This window comes from Chamaea fasciata, unplaced genomic scaffold (assembly GCF_029207755.1).
Source record: "Chamaea fasciata isolate MVZ Bird 193981 ecotype frontalis unplaced genomic scaffold, bChaFas1.0.hap1 SCAF_1, whole genome shotgun sequence".
Lineage (NCBI taxonomy): Eukaryota > Metazoa > Chordata > Aves > Passeriformes > Sylviidae > Chamaea > Chamaea fasciata.
This window is the reverse complement of record NW_027094086.1, coordinates 109,824,570-109,849,176: the sequence shown is the minus strand read 5'-3', so window position 1 is coordinate 109,849,176 and position 24,607 is coordinate 109,824,570. Positions and strand designations below refer to the sequence as shown.

At 39.0% G+C, this 24,607-nt stretch overlaps 1 protein-coding gene and 1 pseudogene across 1 annotated transcript in view; one reads left to right on the top strand and one right to left on the bottom strand.

The window, feature by feature from the left end:
• CPNE4 (copine 4) overlaps window positions 1-3,590 on the bottom strand; it is a 271,348-nt gene extending 267,758 nt beyond the window's left edge. The window contains exon 1 of the mRNA XM_066193444.1: window positions 511-3,590. The gene's annotated coding sequence lies outside the window, so the exon portion shown is untranslated. The remainder of the gene's footprint in view (window positions 1-510) is intronic.
• Window positions 3,591-6,174: 2,584 nt separating this feature from the next.
• Window positions 6,175-22,028, top strand: LOC136295137 (prostatic acid phosphatase-like; annotated as a pseudogene).
• The last annotated feature ends 2,579 nt before the right edge of the window (window positions 22,029-24,607 follow it).

Genomic DNA, 24,607 nt, shown 5'->3' with positions numbered 1-24,607 from the left:
TATCCCTGTATCTTCAACCAATTCTGACCCTTCTCTATTGTCAATGAACAAGCAGCATCACAAGCTGCATGTCCAATCCTACCTTGTGTTTCCAGATTTAACCCAACACTTAAAAGTGGGGGGAGGGGGTAAGCCTCACAGCCTGGAAAGGATTCTTCATATTGTAATTTGGGGGTAGAGGGTCAAATTTTGTTCTTTGGATTAATAAGCTTTCAAATACAATACTAGTACTAAAACCATGAAACAATTTTAACGCACTGGAGCACTGTTAATGAGTATTTGCATTCCCTCAACAACGTCAAAGATCTGGCAGCATTTCTTAACACGGTCTTCAGATATCACAGTACAGAACACAACATAAAGCTGTACTTTTACTTGTTTAGTGACATTTAGTTTATCATGATCCCATAAATATTTCATCAAGTTTATTGGTAAGATAAAGGCATGTGATTTACACCTCATATATTGCCCTTTGTACTCCCAAGGAAGTAAGAGAGGTACAGTTATTACCTTTAATCATTATCTTCTCTTCCACCTTCAGCTGTTGCTTTAACACAGGCTGCAAGCATATCAAAGAAGCAGTTACCCTGGTTTTGGAACAGCTATAGTTTACACACCTCTCACCATGGCACAGCACATTGTTTCATTCTCCCTCTGTGACCTTCAACAGGAACAGAATTAATCAACATGGTGTACTTAAAAACAATTCCAGCCCTTTGCATGTCTCTTCTCAGAGAATTAGAAGCATCAAGGCCAGATCAAAGGAAGCAAGTATCAGCCTTAACACTAGTATTTTTTCCCATTTCACTAATATTTTTACACCAATATTTACACTAATATTTTGTTGTCCTCAAAGTAAGAGTAATTTTACCTTCCTAGTTGCAGAAGTCTCACATAAAGTGCGAGACAATGGATGCTTGAAAAGATGAAAGTTAAATCTTTCTGCTCCTGTTGTAGGTCTGCAGTCCCTCCTAGACATATCTACAGTGTATGAAGAACCTGAATGGAGCCTTGCAATTCTGAGAGCTTGCCTATTTTTTCTGAGTTGGTCTATTTAACTAAATCTTGTCTTGCAGAGCAGTGTATTTTAGGAGTAATGTCTGATGCCATGTTCTCTAGAAACAGTAAAACACAGAGAATTTTTTTGAGGTATGAAGGGTGTGAATATGACTATCTTTAATCAGCTGACCCATATGTCCTCCCAGGTGCCTCCAAATTTTAAAAAAAAAAAAAGGGGGGGGGGAGGGGGGCATTTTCTCTTTCAATAAATGTAGCCAAATCCCTACATTTTTATATTTTTGAATTTCTTAAAATTGTCAGATAAAAGCAGAAATTAAAGTATGAGCTACCTCTGAAAGTTTCACAGAGGAATCTCTTTAGCTCTGACAGATGTGAGAGATACAACATTGTTACCTCAGGAAGGAGAACTGACCCCCCTAGACAACTCTATATCTAATAATCACAAGAAAAGTTTTGTTATGTGCCTTAAACTAGCTTGAGATTATATAACCTTTTTGGGTAGCAACATGATAATCTTTTTTCAGTAATTTCTTTTAAATTCTTACAGAGAGCTTTTGATGACTAAGAAATCACCCTGAATTTTAACATATTAACAGGACTCCTATTAACACGTGAGTGGGACTGAACATAGATCAATAACTTGCAAGATAAATCCCGTTTCTCGCAACCATGTCTCTAAAGCTAGATTTTTTCTTTATTTAAAATATACTGGGGAAATGACAGAAACAACTCATGATATACGCACACTAAAACAATGAGAGCGTTTGCAGCAAGAGAAATTTGAAATCTAAAAATGGAACTGACCATATGAAATTCTGGGGGATAGTTCTAGAAAACAGTGTCACATGCTTTGCCACTGAAGACAGAGTCAATCTACTAAAGAGATTAAAAGTTAATTCATATATCTTTATATTTTTTGCAATGCATTTAGGCTTATTCCTGTCCCTTTGCAACAAACCCTTCTGTTGCTTATTCCTTCTAGAAATCACAGCCAAAACCAGGGAAAATCCGGAGATCCTTTATAAAAGGACATTTTTTAGCACTGCTCCTTCTAAGTACAAAGTGTTCAGAGAAGACTGCGAGCACTAAGAGTGCAGATGCTTTAGTAGCTTTTATGCATACAGTAAGATTTTCACCGGCGCGGAGCCGCCGCGGCCACCCGTGGAGCCGGAGCGGCCACGCTGCACTGCCGCCCGGGGACACCGTGGCCCGCCGGAGCCATTTGACACAGGCGCAGGCACACGGATCCCGGCTTCCCGGTTCCTGGCTTTTTTTTTTATTTTATTTTTTTTTTCGGTTCCCGGTGCTGCCGGCGTCTTCACATGGCTTAGACTGAAAGCAGTTTCCAAGTGGATAGAACATTAGTGAATAGTCTTTTCAAGATGAGAAACGGAATTAAAAGGTGACTTTTCCATCGTTCGTGGGTCGAGGGAACAGGAAGGGACCTGCAGACACAGGAGGTACTGACCCAGAGGTCTCTGGAGCCGGCGGGGGCGGGCGGGGGGCGGTTGCCGCAGCAGCTGCGGTCTCTTCAGCGGATTGTAATTTTTGGAACGAGTTTCTAATAAAATACTGCGTAGGTAACGATGTTGTGGCTAGCGTATCTTCCCCTGTGGCTGCTGCCCACAAAAACTCGTCCCGCCTTTCGACAGAAAAGGCATTTTGCACATGTACTCTTGTGTTGTTTTCTGCGCCATAGCAATAAAGTTGGCAATTTCCTTTTCTCCTGTTTGATCCCGTTTGCGCGATCCAAGTGCCCACAGACGGACGATGGCTTTTTCGTCAGCTGAACGTCGCGAGCTGAGATTTCCCGTCTTTTACCCCTTGTTTAAACTCACACTCTGGACGCTGCCCCGCGGCCGCGCCTCTTCACGTGTGCGGACTGGCGCCTGTTCGCTCCGCGGCGCGTAATTTCATAACGACGCGACGCGGCGCGTAATTCCATACCGCGCGGCGCGTATCAGCCGCAGCGGGCGGATCTTGCGCTCTCGCTCCCCCCGCCTCAGTGGCCGCACTGCATTCGACGCTCCCTGCTCGCTGCCCCCGGCCCGCGTCTTCCCGCCGCCTCTGCTTCTTTCTGCCCTTTCTGCCGCGCCCTCCGCGGCCCCTCCCGCTCTCCGCCCGCCCCGCTCGCCTCCCGCGACACCGTCCGCTTCTTGTCTTGCTCCGTTTCGGGGCATCCTGCGCCCGGCTCCAGCCGCAGCCTTGCGCTGCTTTCTGCATTCGCTGCTTCAATCTCCTTTCGCTGCGGCCTCTTCCTTCGCTCGCCGCTTTCTGCATTCCGCCTCTCCAGTCCCGCCTCCCTTGGCGCCCCAGCCTCGGCCGTCGCCTCGGCTCAGCAGAGATTGCAATCGGTTCGCCGACGCTCCCTTTCCTTCATGCACGAAAAGCCAATTCTTTACTCATGTCACTTCTTTGATACACTTTTGACACACCTCCCGTGCAACTCTTAACACGCTTCAGAGCTTGCTTGCCCATTACTCTTTTGCTTAGTCAAACGTATTCTACTTGGCCAGCAAATCCATCTAGTCCTGCGTTGCTTACATCTTTTCTTGACTCATTCTCATGGGACAAATCCCTTGCTATTGCAGGTGCATTTGCTTTGCAGCCCAGGAAGAGGTTGTTACGCTAAGGAGTTTTCAGACCAAGATTGCTCTCTCCCCATGGCAACTTGCAAATAGCTTCGAAGAAGTGACAGGCTAACTTGGGTCATTTGGCAGGGCAGTAGTGGACAAAATATTTTCAAGAATTAAGCAGCCATTGGAATGACACAAATTATGGAAGTTTGGGAGCTGGTTCTAAGCAAAGGTACCAGGAAGATCACAAAAAAACATGGATTTTATAACAAAAGGAGGATTATTGTGCCAAATTGCCATGGGGATCTGGCTTCCACAGTCTGGAAAATGGCATGATTTGAAAAAAATCCTTCCTGCCCTACATTTAGCAACAAGTCTCACTTCAAAGTCTAGACTTAGCTCAGCTGACAGAACTGAAAATTCCACAGTCTTTTTTTAAAAGTTACTTTTGAAAGCATCTTTTGCAACACTTCCATGCATAACTACTTAGAAACTTCAATATTAAGGAGAAATTGGTCATCAGTCCTGGGATACTAGGGAGGGAGTTTGAAGGTGGATTTTAGAAGCAGCATGGAATATTTGACAGGGTGTGATGCTAAGGAGTTTACCTTCATTCCTGGCGTTTTTGCAAAAGTCCAACTTGGATCAAAGCAGACTTGAAGAGAATGTTAGGGCCTTAAGTTCTAGGAATGTTAACGTGTTGAGACATTTCACTCTCATTTCGGTCAGGTCACCCTTCCATGTTTTCCAAATGCAGGACCACAACTTCCTATCCTGTGTCACCAGGCAAAAATGCAAAACCCACAGTTCCCATCAAGAATCTAGCTAAACACTGGAATGCAAAACAAAAAAAAAGAAAATGCTGTTTTTCCTTCTAGTGTGAAATCTGATGAGCCTTTGTGTTTGCTACTACTGACTGAGAACTGTGAGGGTATCAATGAAGACATCTGCCATAAAAGCCTCTCTCATTTTTCAAGCATCTAAAGAGAGGGTCCTTACATGGTTTTTAATACAATTCAAGAAACTACAGTAGCACACATGTCTCTGTAGTTGTTACTTTTTGTGCCAGAATAAATAACAGTTAGCAGTAGGAATCAGTAAGAAAATCACCATGTTTTCTTTCTTCACCATAGGATATTAACAATTACACTTGACCTGTTTGGAGTACTCCTGGTGTCAGGACCAAGCTGATAAAGCTGTCAGAATTGTTATTGCAGGTGGAATTTGGGTGCCACAAACAAATACAAAAATCCTGTTTGCAGGGAGGTAAGCTGAATTCTTGACCCCATTTAGAACCAAAAGTAGGGTGGGAAAGAAGGAAGGGCATATGACAAACATTGCTGCAGATTCCATAGTAGAATAGTGAAAGATGCCATTATGGGGATATTGGTGGGCAGCACTGAAAGATTTTGATGAATGGGGAGGGAGATGGTGAGCCTATGAATAATGAATATCCTAGTCTTGCATAATAATGGAGGTATCATTTAGATGACACTGTGTAAGTAATTCAATCTAACATACAGATTCCTGTTGGATTGAATCAAGTCTGAACTTAGTGAACTTAGCCTCCATGTGCAACTTACTTCAAAAATATTATTGGTAGTAATGTCTAGAATGGTGACTTTGTTGCCTAACAGTCTTCATATTCCACTACTGAGAGTCCTAAAATGAGATTACTAAACTGCTGCTAAACCTTACTCTGCTCAGAAAACAGTGGCTGAAATTTGAAAATATTTGATACCTTTTGAATCATTCATTCTCCTCCATTCATCCCCTGTCATCTTTTCAGCCTCCTTTTTCTTTTCTATGGGCAGTTTACAGGCAGGATCTGTGAGCTAGGAAGACAAAGAAACATAGAAGCATGAATCAATTTGTTGCATTTTTCAAAGCTCTAACTGGCAAAACTTGGCACAAAGTTCAAACCTCTGCCCTTGCTTTCCTAACAATTGCTCTTAAAAATGTGCCAGGAGGTAAAGACTAATTCTGTCTAATTTGTTAGCTGGTACAGTTCTGCTTTTAGGATTTTAATTTGTTCACGTGCCAATCTTGTATTAACATACTGACGCAGTCATTGATTTAAATCAAGTAGTTTGTCTTACAATTTTTCAGCAGTTAACATTACCAAAATACAGACAACCACACAATTTATAAAGCCCCAGAGTCCAGAGGATATGCTCTTTCTTTTTTTTCTGGAAAGCAGGAAATCAATCAACAGGATTTTCATATTTGGGAAGGCTGACTGACCCATACATAAATCCTAGTTAAATAATAGAAGGCAACCTCTAGCTCTTTACATTCCCCTGCCTTGCCAGGGCCAGGAATTAGAGGGCTCAGAGGTTTCACTCCATGCTATGCGTGGGACACAAAAACTGAGTACAAATGCAAAATACACTTTTCATTTCATGAGTTTCCTGCAATCAGTAACCCTAGAAGGGGAGAGAGGCAGGAGGAGACAACTTCATAGCCCACTCTCAGATTTCACTAAGCACAACTCCACCTCTCTTGGCTACATATCTACTGTAGCACCACATCCAGACAGGGACCTCGGTGTGCAAAATAGCTGCAAGCTACCCTCAGGATGAGAGCGAGGCAGCTGGTCTGTGGAATTTGGAGTCTCTGTTTCATGTTCTGTCTTTTCTGCATCTTTCTTCACCAAACAACATCTTAAAGAAAACTGAAGTTTGTGTCCCTAGTGAGTATGGGCAAATGAAATTCCTTCAAAACCTGTTACTACTCTTCTTGTACTCTAGGGTAGGGAGGAGGGGGCACCTTTTCAAATATTTCAATGTTTCCTGCAAATTCAAAATTCATTAGTCCATTGTCCAAAAAAGCCCCCCCAAAATCTCAGTTTTAAATAAGATTTTATAATTTTGTCTCCTTTGTGCACTCCTAGATGAACTTACCTTCTGGATGGATATAGAATACTTCTTTTATAGCACTAAGAGAAAAAGAACGCAGGATTGTGTTTTAAAATGTAAAAGAGAATTTCATAACTAAATACCAAGTGTGCAAATACCCTCTTTACCATGGAACAGTTCCCACTTTTCCAGTGGTTTCAGTGAATTAACAGGCATAGTAAATTTCAGTATGGGAAACTCAAACAAGTGTACAATGACACTGAACAAGCAACACGGAAACCGGTGCTGTGAAGCCAGTGCTATTTTGTAATGATTATGAAGTACCATTTGTTTGCAGGAAGCCTGAATCTTATTCTGAACATTACACACACACATAAATCATTTATATATTTTTTTATCCTGCAGCCTTTGATTTTATTTCTCCCTGCTTGGATTAAGAAAAAAAAAATCTGGTGTTAAAATTTTAGAATCATATATGGCCCTGCTAATTTCTGCCAAGTAATAGAACTTCACAGCAGTCAGTCACAGAACTGTTATCTCAAGTAATCATTTGGGTTTTTTCCTTCTGAATTCCAACTTAGTCATTCCAAAGTACTAATGTTCAAATATTTCTGCAAAATTACTTACATGCTTCTGTTTGTTTTCTGTTTATTTAATATGATGGTCTAGACCTCCTAAAATACATCAAACCTCTTTAAAATAGAATAGGGTATCCTGTAGTTTTTATAACTTGCAAGAATTTATTTGAGCTAATTTATTCCCAAAAACAAAGAAAAGAACCAGTTATATTTGTCTAAATAATTAAACAGGAAATGTAGCTATCTAGACTAAAGGCAAGCACCATTAATATGCTTAGCAGGTGTCAGATACAGTACTCACTGTCATTGCATATTTCTTGGGACTACACTAATTAGTCATAATCACCACCAAAAATACCAGTAATACAAAAGCAACTTCATCTATTTTATCAGGTATTTTGCAATGGTGATCATACCCAACAGGAGTTTTTTCCAACTGATAAGCACAAAGAAATTGCAAGACAACAGGGATATAGCCAACTTACCATGGTGAGTTTGTTTACCTGGGCCAAGAACTGAACTATTGGAAGATAGTGTGTTGATATTTGAGGGTTGGAACTTTGCTTTCACTTGGAGAACGCCCTTATTAAGTTGCCACTTAAGGACAGAAAAAGAACTTCCTAGGAAAATACAGCAACAGCACTCACTAATTTTAAATTAAACTGAGTCAGCCTGTTCTGGTCCACTGTCAGCATATATTGAGCTTTTTGATTGCAGACTAAGGTATTCTGGGAGGAGCCAGGCACTGGTGACCACCTCAGTTGCCCTGTGACGATACCAGAAGCTTTAATCATCAGTAGCATAAGGTGGTGGAAGTGCTTACAGACACAACCCTCCCTCAATCTCTGCTGAATAGGAGTGCTTCCTAACTCATGAGCTGTTCAGATCAGTCCTAGCACTAACTTCTTTCATGCTATGCCCAAGAAAACTGATTTAAAACTCAGCTATTTTAGTGCAGGCATTCGTGGAATCAGCTGTTGGTTAACCAGAAGCAGCTGAAGCAACCAGAGATACTATATCAGACAGATGCTGTCCCTGCCTTGACTGTAACTTCTGTTAGCTGCCATGTCTTACAAATGGAGCCAAGGGTGAAGTGTAATGCCAGACTGTAGGGCAATACTTGGGCACTGAGTGGTTTTAACCCCACTTCTGCTCCCCTCCCACCAGTAGGACCCACTGTGTCTGGGTGCTTGTGCTTCATTCTTTTTTTCCCCAGGGTATGTTATTTGGGAGGAAAAAAGCTGCCAGTTATTTGCCCAGTACTCAGAACCTGGCAGTGTCCTTGAAGTAGTTTAGAAGTGCCAGAAGTCTGCTTGTCCCAGATAAATGGCTACAGTGCACATGAAGGCAGACAGTGAGGTGTGTCTCTCTGTTAGGCACACACACCTTATGTCCAGTGGGTCTCTCTCCTAGGGGAACTTGCCAGGTCTCCATCAAAATCAGAATAGAACAAATTGCCTGAGGGATTCCTTTTCCTCACTGTTCTCAGGAGGCAAAACTGATCTCCAAAGCAAAATCAGGCCTTTTTCTGCTCATGTCAACTCCCTTGAAGAAACAGGAGTAACAGACCAGCTTCCCAACTCAGTTGTGACTCAGCCATTCCATATAAACACTATGCAAGTTCAGCAATCCATGCCAACTTGCTCCAGGGCATGGAAGACTTCAAGACCCAGGTGTCAGGACTTAACATGCATATTAGGCAAGCTGGGGCAGAAGTCTCAACCACACCTATACCCTAGGAAACTGGCTGCACAATTCCAGCAAGAGAAAGAGGTGATCACATGCACACACAGTGGGTCCTGAGTAACTTGGTCTGACCACACAGCTGACTTGGCTTGGACCAGGAGGTTGGACTAGAGACTTCCTGAGGCCCCTTTCAGCCTGAATTATCCTCCCATCCAATGAGTTAGAAAATTGCTTTAGGAAGACATGAATAATCGCTGTACTTGAGATCCCAGTGTACAGTAATCATTACATGAGCAAAGTGGAACATATGTAAATTTCGGCCAGGGAACACCAGGTACAAATAAAAAGATGGCTATATAGAGACTATTACAGGGAAACTGTAAGTGATTGTGGTGGAGTCACCAGCCCTAGGGGTGTTGAAGCAAAGTCTGGAAATGATACTTAGTGGCATCATCTAGTTGACATGGTGGTGTTAGGTAATAGGCTGGACTCAATGATCTCAGAGGTGTTTCCAACCTGACTGATTCCATGATCATATGTCATGTGTTCACAAAATTATGTAGGTAAGTTGAAAGATGTTCAGCTAAGAGCTACTAAAATGTTGGGACTGGAAAACCTATTTTGCTTTGAGGGCAGAGAATTGTCATTAGTTTTAATTGAACACAGAGATGAAGTGACTTGATTCCATTTTATGGATTCCTGTTTGACTGTGAATAAGATCTGTGATGATGAATGTTATTCAAAAGTGTAACAAGATCCTGTGACTGAAAGTCGGGAACGCAGGCAAGAATCAAAAATCGAATGTTTCAGATTGTTGATAATAATTAAGTATTGCAGCAAAATGGCCGAAGGCTTGGAGGACTTTTACTTCAAGTCTTCTATTCTGAAAAACTAAATGTTGCCCAGGCTAAAACTGTAACCCCCATAAGGAATCACTGGTGATGCTCTATGGGATTCATATCCTGGATGTGTCTTCATGGACAGGTGGCTTCTCTGTCTGCACTCCCAATTAATCAGCTCTGAGACAGCAATAGAGTAGAAACTAGACAGATGGTGTTGGAACATCTCTATGCCTACTGTAAGTCTCACTAGCTCAGATAAACATACACATAGCTTTCCACAGAGCAAAATACAAAACTGCATTCACCAGGAGTCATATCTAACATTATCCAATACCGTACATGCAGCAACTTTACTCCTTTTTTCTCATGTCTTCTTTCCTACTTCACTTTGAAAAGGAAAAAGGTCTTTATTAAAATAATATCAAATGTTACCACTACATTCTTTTTCGGTTGTAGAAATGGATGCATGGCACATTTCTTTAGCCTCTTCCACTCTTGTGTTACTTCTATAGCTTGGAATACAACAGTGTGAGCTTGGCCAGTACATGCAGAGGAGATCCTCTCACTTCCTGAGTGTTGTGTACAAGCAGTGTGAGGCAAGTCCTGGATCTGGGCAGGAAGATGTTTTTCATGGTTCTTAATGGGACTTCCTGGATGCATGAGAGTCTAAAGCTGGTGCAGTTGGAGAAAATGTAATACCGATTGAAGTCAATGTAATTCCAGAGTATCCCTGAAACTGTGTTTCAGCTTTTATCCTGATGGTTAACTGAAATCAACATGAAAGGCTTTTTAGGCTGCACATCAGGCTGCCCTGCTGTATGGGAGAGCATCTCTGTCAAATACCTCCAATGCTACATTTCCACATGGAATGCAGATACAACTCAGTTTTCATTTATACTCCAGCTTTTCAGGGCACATATGATGTCCCAAAGCCTAGAGGGTCAATTAGAGTCAATTTGATGCTGTCTACTAGGATTTCTAAGACAAATGTTACCATGCTGCAGCTCAGTTGTCCAGCAAAGTTTTATTCCATCTGCAGTCTTTCTCTCTTCTCCTTCTTTCTCAAAGTCCTTCTTCATGCCACTCCATTTGAATGACAACTTTCCCAGTACCAGCCCCTTTTTTCCCTACCAAGAAGACAATAAAGTAAACCTAACGGAAGAAATTACCTTCCAAAATGTTTCTTCCTTTTTTTTTTTTTTTTTTTCTTCCTTCAGATTTATGTTCAATGCACTGACTGTGATCAGACACTAATGAGTGCTCAGGCAAGTCTTGCCGGACTGTACCCACCAACACAGGGTCAGATTTGGAACCCCAGAATCCTTTGGCAGCCAATTTCAGTTCACACAGTGCCACTGTCACATGATAATGTGAGTATAAACTAGGGGCACCTGCTTTCCCTTAATCATTAGTAAAGTACCTAGGATATGAGATGAAGGTGCACCAAAAAGTGCATGGTAAAGGCAGTGAAAAGTACATTGTTACAAGCATTGTATGGAAAGGCCTAATAAGTTGAATAGAAATATTGGCATGGACTTACCTGTAAGAGACACAATCTTAACAAAAGAGGAAGAAAAATGGGATTACTGGGTATAAAGAAAAGGAGTTAATTTATAAGGTTATTATATCATTGTAGAAGTAGCTTAATCCTAAACTGAACGCAAACATGACTTTGTTTGTGTGAGAAGAGCATACATACTTAATCTCACTAGTGCTTCGTTATTGCTTAGTCCACAGCCAACAGAAAAGGCAAAAGAATCATTCTGGGACTTACATTACAGTGAGAATTGAGCTACAGGATTGTTTTTCATGCACTTTTCAGGTCAGTGCATGCACTTGGAAGATTGGTGAAAAAAGTAAAAGGGAAAAGGAAGGACGACTCAGAGCTTGAAGCACAAGTTCATAGGTTCATAGGGCAATGTATTTATTCATCTCCCTTCCTCAGCTCCTCACTTTGGTGTTGTAAGGAATCCTGTGGATTGCAGCTCTGGAGCCTGCATATACTTGTCCTAGAGGGGAAAGCTGTGCAGTTGGCTGGAGCTGGAATCTCCTGTGTGTGGAAAATCTAGGATAAAAAGTGAAGATCAGGAGCATGCAGTGAGTCCTGGTTTGCAAGAGCAGGTTTGCACATGTGATGTGAGATAAATTGTGTGGCCTTTACAAGTCTGATTAATACAGCCTGTGATGATAAGGGAATCACATTAGATAGGTCATGGAGCAATGGTTCTCACCTCGGGGTGATGAGAGCATGAAGATGGAAGGTATGGAGACATGTTTTCCCCTTCACACAAACAGCCAGGCACAGAGTCAGGAGCTGCTTCTAACACTGTCACAGGTGGGGATGTCCCAGGAGACAGTCAGGAGAACCTGGTCAATATCAACACAGATGGCAAACTCAGCAAATGCTGCGCCTCTTTCACATCTAAGGGAGCAATTAAGTTTATTCAAACAAATCATAAAGTCATGAACACATGCACAATTTTCATATGCTTTTCACCTATTTGTGTTTTAACTTTATTCATCCTTACTAACACACAGCCTAAACCTGAGACCAAATGTACCCTACAACACAAGTGCCCATCATTTATTGGTGAAGTCATGCCTGTTCATGAATCTATGGCTATTATTCATAAATACCTTTCTATCTGATAGAATACATAGATTATATTTCTAAAAAAGATTGAGGAACTTCCGTGAAGCATTCCAAGCTAATTATCCCTTCCAAACACTCAAGTTCTTTTCAAAGTTCTTTTAACATTGGGACTATACAGATGGAGCTACATTACTGGGAAAAGGACAAAAAACATTAGAGAAAACCACTAATAATAGCTCAGTGTCAAATTTTAACTTTTGTTTAAATTTAACACAGAAAACAAGAATAAACTCAATTTAGCTTACATCTATAAATGCATATAAATGAAATAATGAATTCTTAAGTCATTCCAATAACCTTTAACTGCCATGTATCTTAGATTAATAAAAGACAAAGAGTTACAGAAAGTTCACAAGTTTCTACAATTTAGATGAAATGAATTTAAATGAAGCTGCGTTAAATAGACTCAATACAGCTGAATATGCACAAAGACTGGATTGCAGTCCACCTGCTGCTTGGTAATTTGTTGTAAAAATGTGATGATGTGTTTAAAGAAAGACTGAACATAATGAATGAAATCATCCTTGGAGAAGCTAAGAACAAAGGAGCTCATGAGGGCTTGTCTTAGTCTTCCGTCAAAGGACAAATTTCATCTTGTGTAAATGAATCCTTTAATTTTGAACTACTGCAGCTATTACTACTCTGAGCATTTAAAGATTATTTTGTATGTAGTCATCAGTATGACTCCCAGAGTCCTGAAGATGAATATCCTTGAAACTACATTCCCAAATTATTTTTCAGCTTGTCGTAACTAGTGAAATCAAACAGAACAGCAATCCTGCAAGGGTATATTGAATTGCTGAACAAGATACACCTTGCCTAACTAGGATTTTGCAATTTTCTTTCCAGTTGCTATACCTACCTTTCTCACACTGCCCAAAATACAAGAAGCTTCTGAGAGAAACCTTTGCAACAACGGATTTCCAAAGGCAATTCAAGCACTACAAGGTGAAGTATTTTCAGTTCTGGAAATCCAGAAATGTACCACTTCTTCAACATCATCTAACATGTAGGCTTAAAAAATAGCAGTTAATATGTTCCTTTTAGATCTCTAATCTTCATAGTGGGTGTAGACTACATACCCAAAAAGCAATTACAACATTAACAGATCCAGCTCGACTGGGCTATCCCCAACAATTGAAAATGGCAAGTCATAGAAAAGATAAATCATTGACCTACTTGAAAAACTTAGTTTCTAGGAGACTATCTGAACAAAAACTCAGATAAAATCAGTGTCAATGCCTCTCAAATTATTCCAATATCTCTCTCTGTTTACTCCCATGTAAAGCAACTCCTCCAACATCTCTGCCTATATAAGTCAGTGAGTTCAGATTCATTTTCTCATCTCAATTCCCCAGAATTTTTATAACAGTCTCAGTGTTTTCCTCAAGTACCTATTCATATATTCCACCCAAAATCCTAATTTAGGTGTTCTCTTATGTTTCGTGATTGTCTTCATATGGTCTCCTTTCCTTTGTTTCTCCACCATCCTAACCTTTGCATGACTATATAATCACATTTATTCTGCTGCAATCTACTTCTTCACACATGTATTCAAAGGGACACTATGAACCTCATCTGTTTTTTTATTATCTTTCACCACTGACCTCAATCATCCATCTGTGGCTCTGCATCTGCATATTATATGCAAGTAAATCACAATTCCCATTTTATCAATTTTAAATCATACCTCTCTTTCTGCTGAGTACCAATATCAGAATAATTCTGTTTATCACACTTCCTTTAAGCACTTTTTGGATTTCTGCCAGACTTCTTCATATATCTATGTTCCCTCTACTTCCTTCTAAACATTTCCACCAAGCATAAGCAATCACCATACTTCGAATCTGACCTAACATCACCAACCTTATCAAAATGAATAGCCCAAATTCTCTTACTTCTAGGCAATGGTTCATTGCTTAAGTGCAAAGTGCAAAGACTGTCTTATTTCTAAAAATTCCTAACTATTAGTATGGTAATGTGTAGAAATCATGTAAAAAGACCCTCAGTACTACAGATTTGAGGGGCTTTTTTTGTTTTGTTTTGTATTGCAGCAATTTCTGAGGTTTTTAGCCACTCATACAGGATACCCATTGAAGAAGTTGACTACTGAAAGAATTTGGAAGCTCTCTGACACTTTACATTATGAGGTAAATAGAATCATAGAATCATTTAGGTTGGAAAAGACTCTTAAGATCTTTGAGTCCAATACAAATTCCTACACTTCCTTCAACCTGGTGTTTTTATTGCGTTTATTTTTTATTGTAAGTCATAAAAAGATCATAGATCTGTGCTTCAAATTTTTTTTAAACATAGACTATTTTCAGCTTCCTTCTCAGAAATCCACACTTATCATCAAACTTCGAACAGAAAATCCTGCAAACACTCTATGTGTGAGACTGCTGTGGGTCATCCACCAGCATAAGGAACACAAACAGATGGACTTCCATATTCAAGATCCAGTCAGTGACCACATATGGAGAATTAGGCAAAAGCATACCTTTGGATAAAATTGTCTTGTAACCCCTCTAGATCCCACTAGGAGATACACAGGGATAAAAATATGTTGCTCGCAAAGAAACGTAAGCATCCTTCCACAAAGATTTTATGCAAATTGTATAAGCAAGAGAAGTCATTATTTGTACATGGCCAGTAGTGGACAGAGTATTTTCAGGAATTAAGCAGCTACTTGTGGAAGTTTGGGAGCTGGTTCTAAGCAAAGGTACCAGGAAGATCACAAAAAAACATGGATTTTATAACAAAAGGAGGATTATTGTGCCAAACTGCCATGGGGATCTGGCTTCCACAGTCTGGAAAATGGCATGATTTGAAAAAAATCCTGACTGCCCTACATTTAGCAACAAGTCTCACTTCAAAGTCTAGACTTAGCTCAGCTGACAGAACTGAAAATTCCAGAGTCTTGTGTTCAAAAGTTATTTTTGAAGGCAGCTTTTGCTACACTTCCATGCATAAGTATTTAGAAACTTCAATATTAAGGAGAAATTGGTCATCAGTTCAGAGATATTAGAGAGGGAGTTTGAAGGTGGATTTCAGAAGCAACATGGAATATGTGACAGGGTGTGATGCTAAGGAGTTTACCTTCATTCCTGCCATTTTTGCAAAAGTCCAACTTGGATCAAAGCAGACTTGAAGAGAATGTTAGACAGGGCCTTATGTTCTAGGAATGTTAACATGTTGGGACATTTCACTCTCATTTCGGTCAGGTCACCCTTCCACGTTTTCCAAATGCAGGACCACAACTTTCTATCCTGTGTCACCAGGCAAAAATGCAAAACCCACAGTTCCCCTCAAGAATCTAGCTAAACACTGGAATGAAAAACAAAACAAAACAAAAAAAATAATGCTGTTTTTCCTTCTGGTGTGAAATCTGATGAATCTTGGTGTTTGCTGCTACTGACTGAGAACTGTGAGGGTATCAATGAAGAAATCTGCCATAAAAGCCTCTCTCATTTTTCAAGCATCTAGACAGAGGGTCCTTACATGGTTTTTAATACAATTCAAGAAACTACAGTAGCACACATCTCTCTGAATTTGTTCCTTTCAGCTAAGTGTTATCTGACTTTCAGGTAACTTGGAGACGGAGGTGTTTGCTTGCCTACAGACTGTCTTAAATAGCATGCAACCAGCCAATTCTTTCCTCAAGACATAAATCGCATTTCTTAAAAAAGGAATGAATAACATCGTGATCTGAACTGGTTTAACCTGGCACATTCTATTGTTTTCTTGTTTAAACAAACCCTTCAAATAGTTGACATTTTTCTTTGAGCTCACTTGTTACAAGAACACTCCTTTCCGGGAGCTCAGTCCAAAGGTTACATTGCTCTCAAGGAAACTTAACAACCTTGTTTCAACAGGAATTCAGGGCAGTATAAACCAGGACTCTTGTGCCTATCTTCCCTTCTCACAGTTGTGATCAATAACATACTTTGGACTGCCTCCCCAAGGAAAGACTAATCCATTCCACTTTAGCTTGAGGACTGTGACAGTATCCAATAGACCATAATAGGTATGAATTTCATTTCTGTCTTCTATATCTACCCCATAATTGGCTACATCCCTACTAAAACTATACATACTCCTATCTGATATCTGTATTCCTCCTCCACCTGAGTGCTCCAAGCCCTTCAAATTCTGAAGTTTATCTAGGATTTGTTTCAGTAAAAATATATCCCAGCACATGACTGAAAAAGTCATTGAGTGATTTTTTTCCCCTGACAACATAAAAAATGCCAGTTTCTTTGCATAATTTTTAGTATTATATTTCCTCTTCTTGTTGACCACTGCCCTTCAAATTTCTTTTAAGCACTATGATGCTATAAATAGGAATGCTACAGCTGTCTAAATGCAAAATACAGTCATCATCTTATTACAATGAAAATGTTACTGGAATGAAAACATTCAGAATTTGTTCTGAGAAGTCTTTTGTGCCAGAATAAATAACAGTTAGCAGTAGGAATCAGTAAGAAAATCACCATGTTTTCTTTCTTCACCATAGGATATTAACAATTACACTTGACCTGTTTGGAGTACTCCTGGTGTCAGGACCAAGCTGATAAAGCTGTCAGAATTGTTATTGCACGTGGAATTTGGGTGCCACAAACAAATACAAAAATCCTGTTTGCAGGGAGGTAAGCTGAATTCTTGACCCCATTTAAAACCAAAAGTAGGATGGGAAAGAAGAAAGGGCATATTGCAAATATTGCTGCAGATTCTAACATACAGATTCATGTTGAATTGAATCAAGTCTGAACTTAGTGAACTTAGCCTCCATGTGCAACTTACTTCAAAAATATTATTGCTAGTAATGTCTAGAATGGTGACTTTGTTGCTTAACAATCTTCACATTCCACTGCTGAGAGTCCTAAAATGAGATTACTAAACTGCTGCTAAACCTTACTCTGCTCAGAAAACAGTGGCTGAAATTTGAAAATATTTGATACCTTTTGAATCACTCATTCTCCTCCATTCATCCCCTGTCATCTTTTCAGCCTCCTTTTTCTTTTCTATGGGCAGTTTACAGGCAGGATCTGTGAGCTAGGAAGACAAAGAAACATAGAAGCATGAATCAATTTGTTGCATTTTTCAAAGCTCTAACTAGCAAAACTTGGCACAAAGTTCAAACCTCTGCCCTTGCTTTCCTAACAATTGCTCTTAAAAATGTGCCAGGAGGTAAAGACTAATTCTGTCTAATTTGCTAGCTGGTACAGTTCTGCTTTTAGGATTTTAATTTGTTCACGTGCCAATCTTATATTAACATACTGACGCAGTCATTGATTTAAATCAAGTAGTTTGTCTTATAATTTTTCAGCAGTTAACATTACCAAAATACAGACAACCGCACAATTTATAAAGCCCCAGAGTCCAGAGGATATGCTCTTTCTTTTTTCTCTGGAAAGCAGTAAATCAATCAAACTACACACACAACAGGGTAGTATTCATTACTGTGCTTTTCTGGCACCGTTCTGCTGGCACAAAGTAAGTGTGAATGCACTGTTTGAAGCTGTTGAGGCTATCAGGGATCCCCAAAACATTTTACACAGAAGTAAATGTTCATTTGAAATATAGTGTCTCTGTTAATCAAGGTGCTTTGCACAAATTACCAGTTAAGTCAATTGAAAAAATCTGGTGCATCTAATGACATATTGCTCAAATGCAACAGTCGATACAGATGTTAACACCAGCATCTCTTTCACTGTCACTGTTTTCCCATTTTCTTTCAGGTGTTCTTTTAAAAACTCTTCTAAAGCATATCTTAGATGCTAGAAAGCCTTCATACCATCAAAAAATGGTTATGTATTCCACGGTGAATGCTTTCTGTTTCTCTTGTGTTTCCTTTCTGCAGTAATTCAATGCAGTGCAAGCCATGAAATTTTATTTCTTTCATGAAATACAGCTACAAGCATTTTTGATTTGGTTAACCTTAAATATCTTCAAGTTTTTAATTTTTTTTTAATGAACAGATACTACTTTGAAACCTGAAGCATTCCATTTTCCATTTCATGTCATGTTTTCTTCATTGTAATAATGTTTGGAATGGGCAGGGAATGGGAAGAACCTCATGTTTTATTAAGCCTGGATCACAAAGAAATTTAAAATAAAATCATCTTCCTGCATCTTTTTCAAGTGCAACTGGGGGAAAAAAAGAAAAACAATTAAGTTACAGTTGTTTTAGAAGGCCTTAGGAAGGCAGTTATTCAATTGTGATCTTCTATTTTTGTTTAGAATGTGAAAATACTGTCATTGGAGGAGGAAATTTTTGGGTTGCTCTCACTAAAAAGCTCCTGTTTCTAAACTGCAGTTATATCATGACCTATTGGGTACATATCAGCTAAAGAGCTTACTGATCTGATCTCAAATGCTCTTTACTTAACAGGCAAAACCACTAGTTCTTTTGAAAAGAAGTTTTAACAGCTCCTATTAATTTTGTAAGAGCTGCAAGTGACTAAGACTTCTTCAATATCTCCATATATGTATACTTTATACATGCAGCAGTTCAGTTTAGGTAGCCATAAGGGGACAATATTTGCTCAACAGTGCAGAGGGCAAGTACGAATGAGACCACACAAGTAACGTTAATATTGAGTGCACAGATAATGTGCAGGAAATATTGTTAAATAATAGGTTCATGCAATCATTTTCCATAGACCTTTAATAACGGTTTCCTCTGTTCACAGCATGCAGCCACCATTGCTGCCTTACAGATGGCACTCAATGTCTTCAATGGGAAATTGCCTCCTCACAGTGCCTGCCATTTTTTTGAACTTTACCAGGAAAAAAAAAAAAAAAAAGGGCAAGTATCTGCAAGCTATACTGCGAATAGGTACTTTTTCTAAAAAGGCATTTTCTGATATCCAAGACTAATTCAACTGGATACATGAAGTTCACTATTCAGTAAAATATTACACATTGATTTTAATTATTGTAATTGCATTCAGTTTAGTAGTCAGCAGCAGAATAAGCCTGAAAACCATTTAGATATATATATATATATATATATATATATATATGTATAGTTATGAGAGGTTTTACTCCATCCTTTTCATCTATTTAACTCCTTAGCAAAGACAGCAAACTGCATGCAAATTAGTATTGACCCCCAGTTGGTTAAAAAGTTCTCTTCAGAGTACTAATTATATTAGTAAATCATAAACACATTAGCAACCAGACAAATAAGCTGGCTAAAATTTGTCCCCCAGTACAATAACTGCAGCATGGAAAGGTGGTGTGGTTTTGCACACCTAACTATTTTGATTCTTGTGTATTTGAAACAGGCAACACACCATAGAAATGTACTACAGGAATGATTCTTTGAGGGAGCCTCACCCCCTCACTCTCCCTGGCTACAAATTCCGCTGTCCCCTGGAGAGATTTACTCATCTGGTCTCTCCCATCCTTGTACACTATTGTACAAGAGAACTTAGGATGTAGGACATCAAAAAAGGTAAGCTAAGTACTATGGGCACACGTACCCAAAAGTAAAGTCAGGATTACTTCTTGAGCCCACAGCTCATTTGAAGTGACAATCATTTTCATAAGGGTCTGCTCTGAAATGAAAAATACACAGATCCAGGAAAAGAGAATTGTACCCATGGCTGTCATTTCTACTCCATCAATAAATACATTTCTCTATTCCAGAGCAATTTTCTGGTGAAATGAAATCAAGGCTGATCTGACTTTAGGGTACTGTTTTTCACGTGGGTTTTTCTGTTTTGTTTTGGTTGAGTGCAGTCAAAAAGACCTTCAGTTACTGAAGAAGTACATGTAAATGCACTGACTTACACCAGTCACCTTTTCTTCTCTAACTGCAGAGTATTTGTCCAAGCTGATTAACAACAGTCAACAATTATGCATTCTCTTGATTTTAGCAGGCATTCAGAGATCAAAACAGATGACTATTGAATAGTACAGCAGATTGGTACTTACCAGAATGTCAAATGTATCTAGACACACATTGGTATACTAACTCGTTCCCTTGTAGGTTGTCTATATCACCATATTAAGATGTTCAAATTTCTATTTTGGTCACTTAGGATATTTAGTTTTGCAGAATGAGGGAACAGGAAGGCAGAAAATGACATTGTCTTTTATCTAGCTCTATATTACTTAAGGGAAATGAAAAGCTAAGAAACCTTACTTTTCTGATGTTCAAATAGTGTACCCAACATGAAAAAATCCGATATGGCTTTCTGAGTCGCTGATCTCAAGAAGAATTTGAATCATTGGCAATTATAAGAATGCAAACCAGCCAACTCATCTGGTTGAAAAGAATTTCCTGTTAAATATCTTGAGTCCATTAACAGAGTGGAGATGGTCTGGCCAGAATAAATGAAAAATTAGCAAGCAATGATTCACTACAAATTTCTTTAATATAGTCATTGCTCACAAATTCTAAGGAAATATTTCAGGAAATTACCACATTTAATTGCAAAAGGTAATTTGGCAGAGGAAGGAGGAGGTTGTTTCTGATGAGGTTTTTTCCAACCACACTACTAATACAATCATGGAAGTTAATGATAAATACTTCATGTTTATACTGTGGTGCTTAAAAATCTAAGGTTTGTGGACATTAATTCCCCTCTTCCACAAAGCAAACTGTGTAACTGAACACATAAATAAAGGAAAAAATGTATCATATATCAACATTTTACAAGAATAAAGACACAAATATTTAGCCTTTAAATTTAACACAAAGGCTGTACTTTGTTTCAACCTTCACATTTTGCTGAAGTAGAAGTTAGATGATGTTCAGGCATTTTACACCAAATCCAGCATCACTGCTTTCGTTAGCAATCCTGAGTGCTGAAAACACATGTGGGCCACAAAAGAGGTTACAACCAAACCTGATACTCCAATAAAAATGTTTTCCATATTGTCATATCAAAATTTGACACTTTCCACTATTTGATCCTGAGAATGGACCTGTTGAGGTCATATCCTAATTTTTTTGACTGATTTAGGAAACATCAATTTCACCTTTCCTGCAGGCAGTTATAAACTCTCTGCTGTGCATGACTGGCGCTTAAGAAAGGGCAAGGCACACTGATCCACAGGTGGCACAGTGCAGCATGCTGACAGACTGCCCTGTGCTAAATCACTGTGCTCTTCCAATTCTCAATGAATGCAGACAGCCTGCAACAGCTGACTTTTAACACCAGGAAGCTAAATGAAGGAGAAGAGTGATGGAAAGAGTTTACAGGTCACAATTACACTTATCCCAGATCGCTGCAAAATCCCTGATTTCAGCTGTTTCCAACTCTGTCAAAAATCATCTCAACTTTTTCTTTGCTAATGCATATGTTACTAATTTGATTCTACATGGATGAGAGCATTTTATGAAGCCCATAAATGTGATTTTTTTAAAAAATCCAGGAGTGTGACTGAGCTCAAAAGTGTAATTTATATAGACAGCTATTCTACAGGGAGACTCCAGTTTGCAAACATACAGCTGTTTCTATAAAAAGCTTAATTGAAGTTTTATGGAGAGGATTTGGGTCCCCACTACAAGGAAATAAAGGGGTTAGACAAGTATTGTTAATATAGGTCACACAATACAATAGTAGTACTTGAGGGTGGTTTAAATCAGAGTAAAGTTCCTCCACATCTCAGTGACCTCATATCTCAATGGTGAAACATAGGAAATGAATAAAGCACAGCATATTTGGGAAGGAGGTAAAACTGAGTTCTCCCTCTGCTCTTTTTTCTGCTCAGGAAGATTTCAGCATGGATTGACTCAACATTTCAACAGACATTTCCTAATCCTGTCAAAATGGGAGCAAATGTGTCCTCTCCACTTTATCTGTACTGCTTACTTGTTGAGGTATTATTAACAGGTTTGCCATGTTTTCTGGAGAATGCTGTATGCTAAGAATGCATGTCTCTTTTTGCCTTACCTTTAGGTGTTCCCTCCACTATCTTCAATGTGGTTCACATAAAAAAAACTCTTCCCATGTGATATTACTGTTTCATAACTTGATTGTTTCCACTGTGATATGACTGTGGTCTAACATTTCTCATTAAATTCCATCAGCAAGACCAACTGAATTTCCTGATCTCTATCAAAAGAAAACATTCCTTAATACTACAAAGAAAAATTATAGAAAGCAGGGACTTATTCTTCGTGAATATTTGAAATATGAGTATCTCTATCACCTGGTAAAACCCAAGTGCAATATGAAATCAGTGGAAATTTACAAGACCTATTCTTTCCGGGACATTGTCAGAACTAATTCAACCATGTAATTTTAGTTAGAGTGTTTTGAAGGGCTATAGCCTTGATTTACAGCAGAACTGGAAAATACCTCTGAAGGAGTGTGCCCTCTTTCGAAGAATGAGACAAGAAGTTCGAAAACTGGTGACAGAAGCAATGCTTCAAATAGAGACCCTAAAAGAGGGAGTCATTCCACTTGCTTAGACTTTATTTTATTTAACAAGTAATGAATAATTTGATACAAACAGATCTCAGAAGCCACGAGAATTAGGATAATGCCTGCTTACTTACCCAAGAGACATCTTTCTTCTTCTTTTCTCTGCCTTCTATATGCATAAAAATCCCATCTCTATACAGAAGGAAGATGAGACTTATGGAAAACTTGGGACTGTGAATCTAGACCTAAAAGGGGCCTAACACCAGTCAGGCTAGCTACCATGAAAATCTAGCAACAGCTGGCTGATGCAACAAGGCTTTCAGATATTCTTTTCAAAAAGACAGCAAAGCCAAGTGTTAATTTTGGAAGAAAATAATTTTTGGTTTCAAATAGCTTTTTTAACACCTTCCTTTTGTTATGTTACTTTGATTGTATATTCTGATCTGATTGTATAAAGTCTGTTCTCCTGGGAAATCTGAAGTAGGCATTGTTCTTGACATGTACAACAAAATGACAATAAAAAATTTTACAAATTCAGAGCTGCATGCTCATTAAAACATGCAGAACATGTTGGACAATCCTTTACTAGTTACATTTTCTAATATTGCTATTGCAAAAACAGCTTGTGTTCTTACTACAAATGCTGGATCAGAAAAATCAGATGCAACTAACTTCTGAAAACAGTGGACATGTCTTTGCTTGAAGAATATGATTTCTTTTTTTTTTGTTTTGTTTTCTCACAGTGGATAGGACCTTTTGTCAACAGTCTTACTGCCTACAGGTCATTTCAAAGAGATCTAAAGTAACAGCTGAGATGCATAAAATTTCATCATTCCGGCTTCCTTTCCTCAGATCAGGCTGTTAAAATGGATGCTAAACCTATGAAAAGTATATTCCTTACAGAATAAGCAGATAACTGCCACTCCACATGCTAAAAATGAATCAAAATAATAAAAAGATCCCTTTTCCTTCCAACAGGAATCTAAGTTTCAGAATTCTCACTGTAAATGAGAATTCTATTCTCTTCTCAGCAGGTCCTAATTTCTGTGCTTCTTAAGCCACCATAGGAAATATAGTTCACCAGGAAAGCTGTAGTTAGATTTCCAGTCAAAAAATGCAACCCGTTTTACCATAGCATCCAAACAACGGTAGAAATGTTTTCGAACAACATGAGACAACCAGTTCCACCTGCTTCTTAATGCAAAGAAGAGCAAGCTTGTTTATTCTGTATTATCTTAATGTCCCATAATGGACACCAGAAGAAAGTCTTCCCAGGTCTGGCAGCCCTCACAGGAAAGTTAGTGCAAGCTCCTTAAGTTATTCATCTCAAAAGGATGCTGATCATCACACCTCCCTTCCTAAGAAGTAATTAAAAAAAACCTGCTAGACGAAAGCAAACAGAAAGGAAAAGCCAAGACTCCATCTTTATCAGTGTTAGACTTCTAACAGATTGTAGCCTTGGCTGTCAAAACCAAATTTCTAGGCACTTTCTCTTCTCAACCTGTTCCTGTTTCTTCTTTTTTTGAACTTATGCCAAATTGTGATGCTTGAGTTGCTTTTAATGTTTTATTTGCCAGATATTTAGAAGTGAAAGTTCATGAGCTGTAAAGGGTAAGTTTCATGCTTCTCTCATCAAAGGTAAGGGTAACTTTTCTGTTGGTTTCCTGAACTGGACAAGGCTCACACAGAAAATATGATAGAGACCTGAAACATTCTTCATTATTCTCTTTAGGCTCCAGTTCCCAGTTCCTCCCCTCCTTCCTAACCCAAATCCCCATCTCAAAAACTTTCAAAACCACACAAAGACCCTTTGTCCCAGAGATTTGTCTGGTATGGAGGGATCATGGACCTGGATAGACCCTGGTCTCAGCACTTCAGTTCAGTTATGGAAGTGCATCCTATGTGAGGTCACTGCTTACAGTACAACAATGTAAGGTCCCCCTTTTCCATCACATGTTCAGACAATGTCTTCTTCCACATTACATGCTCCAGTGTATATAGCTTGAATA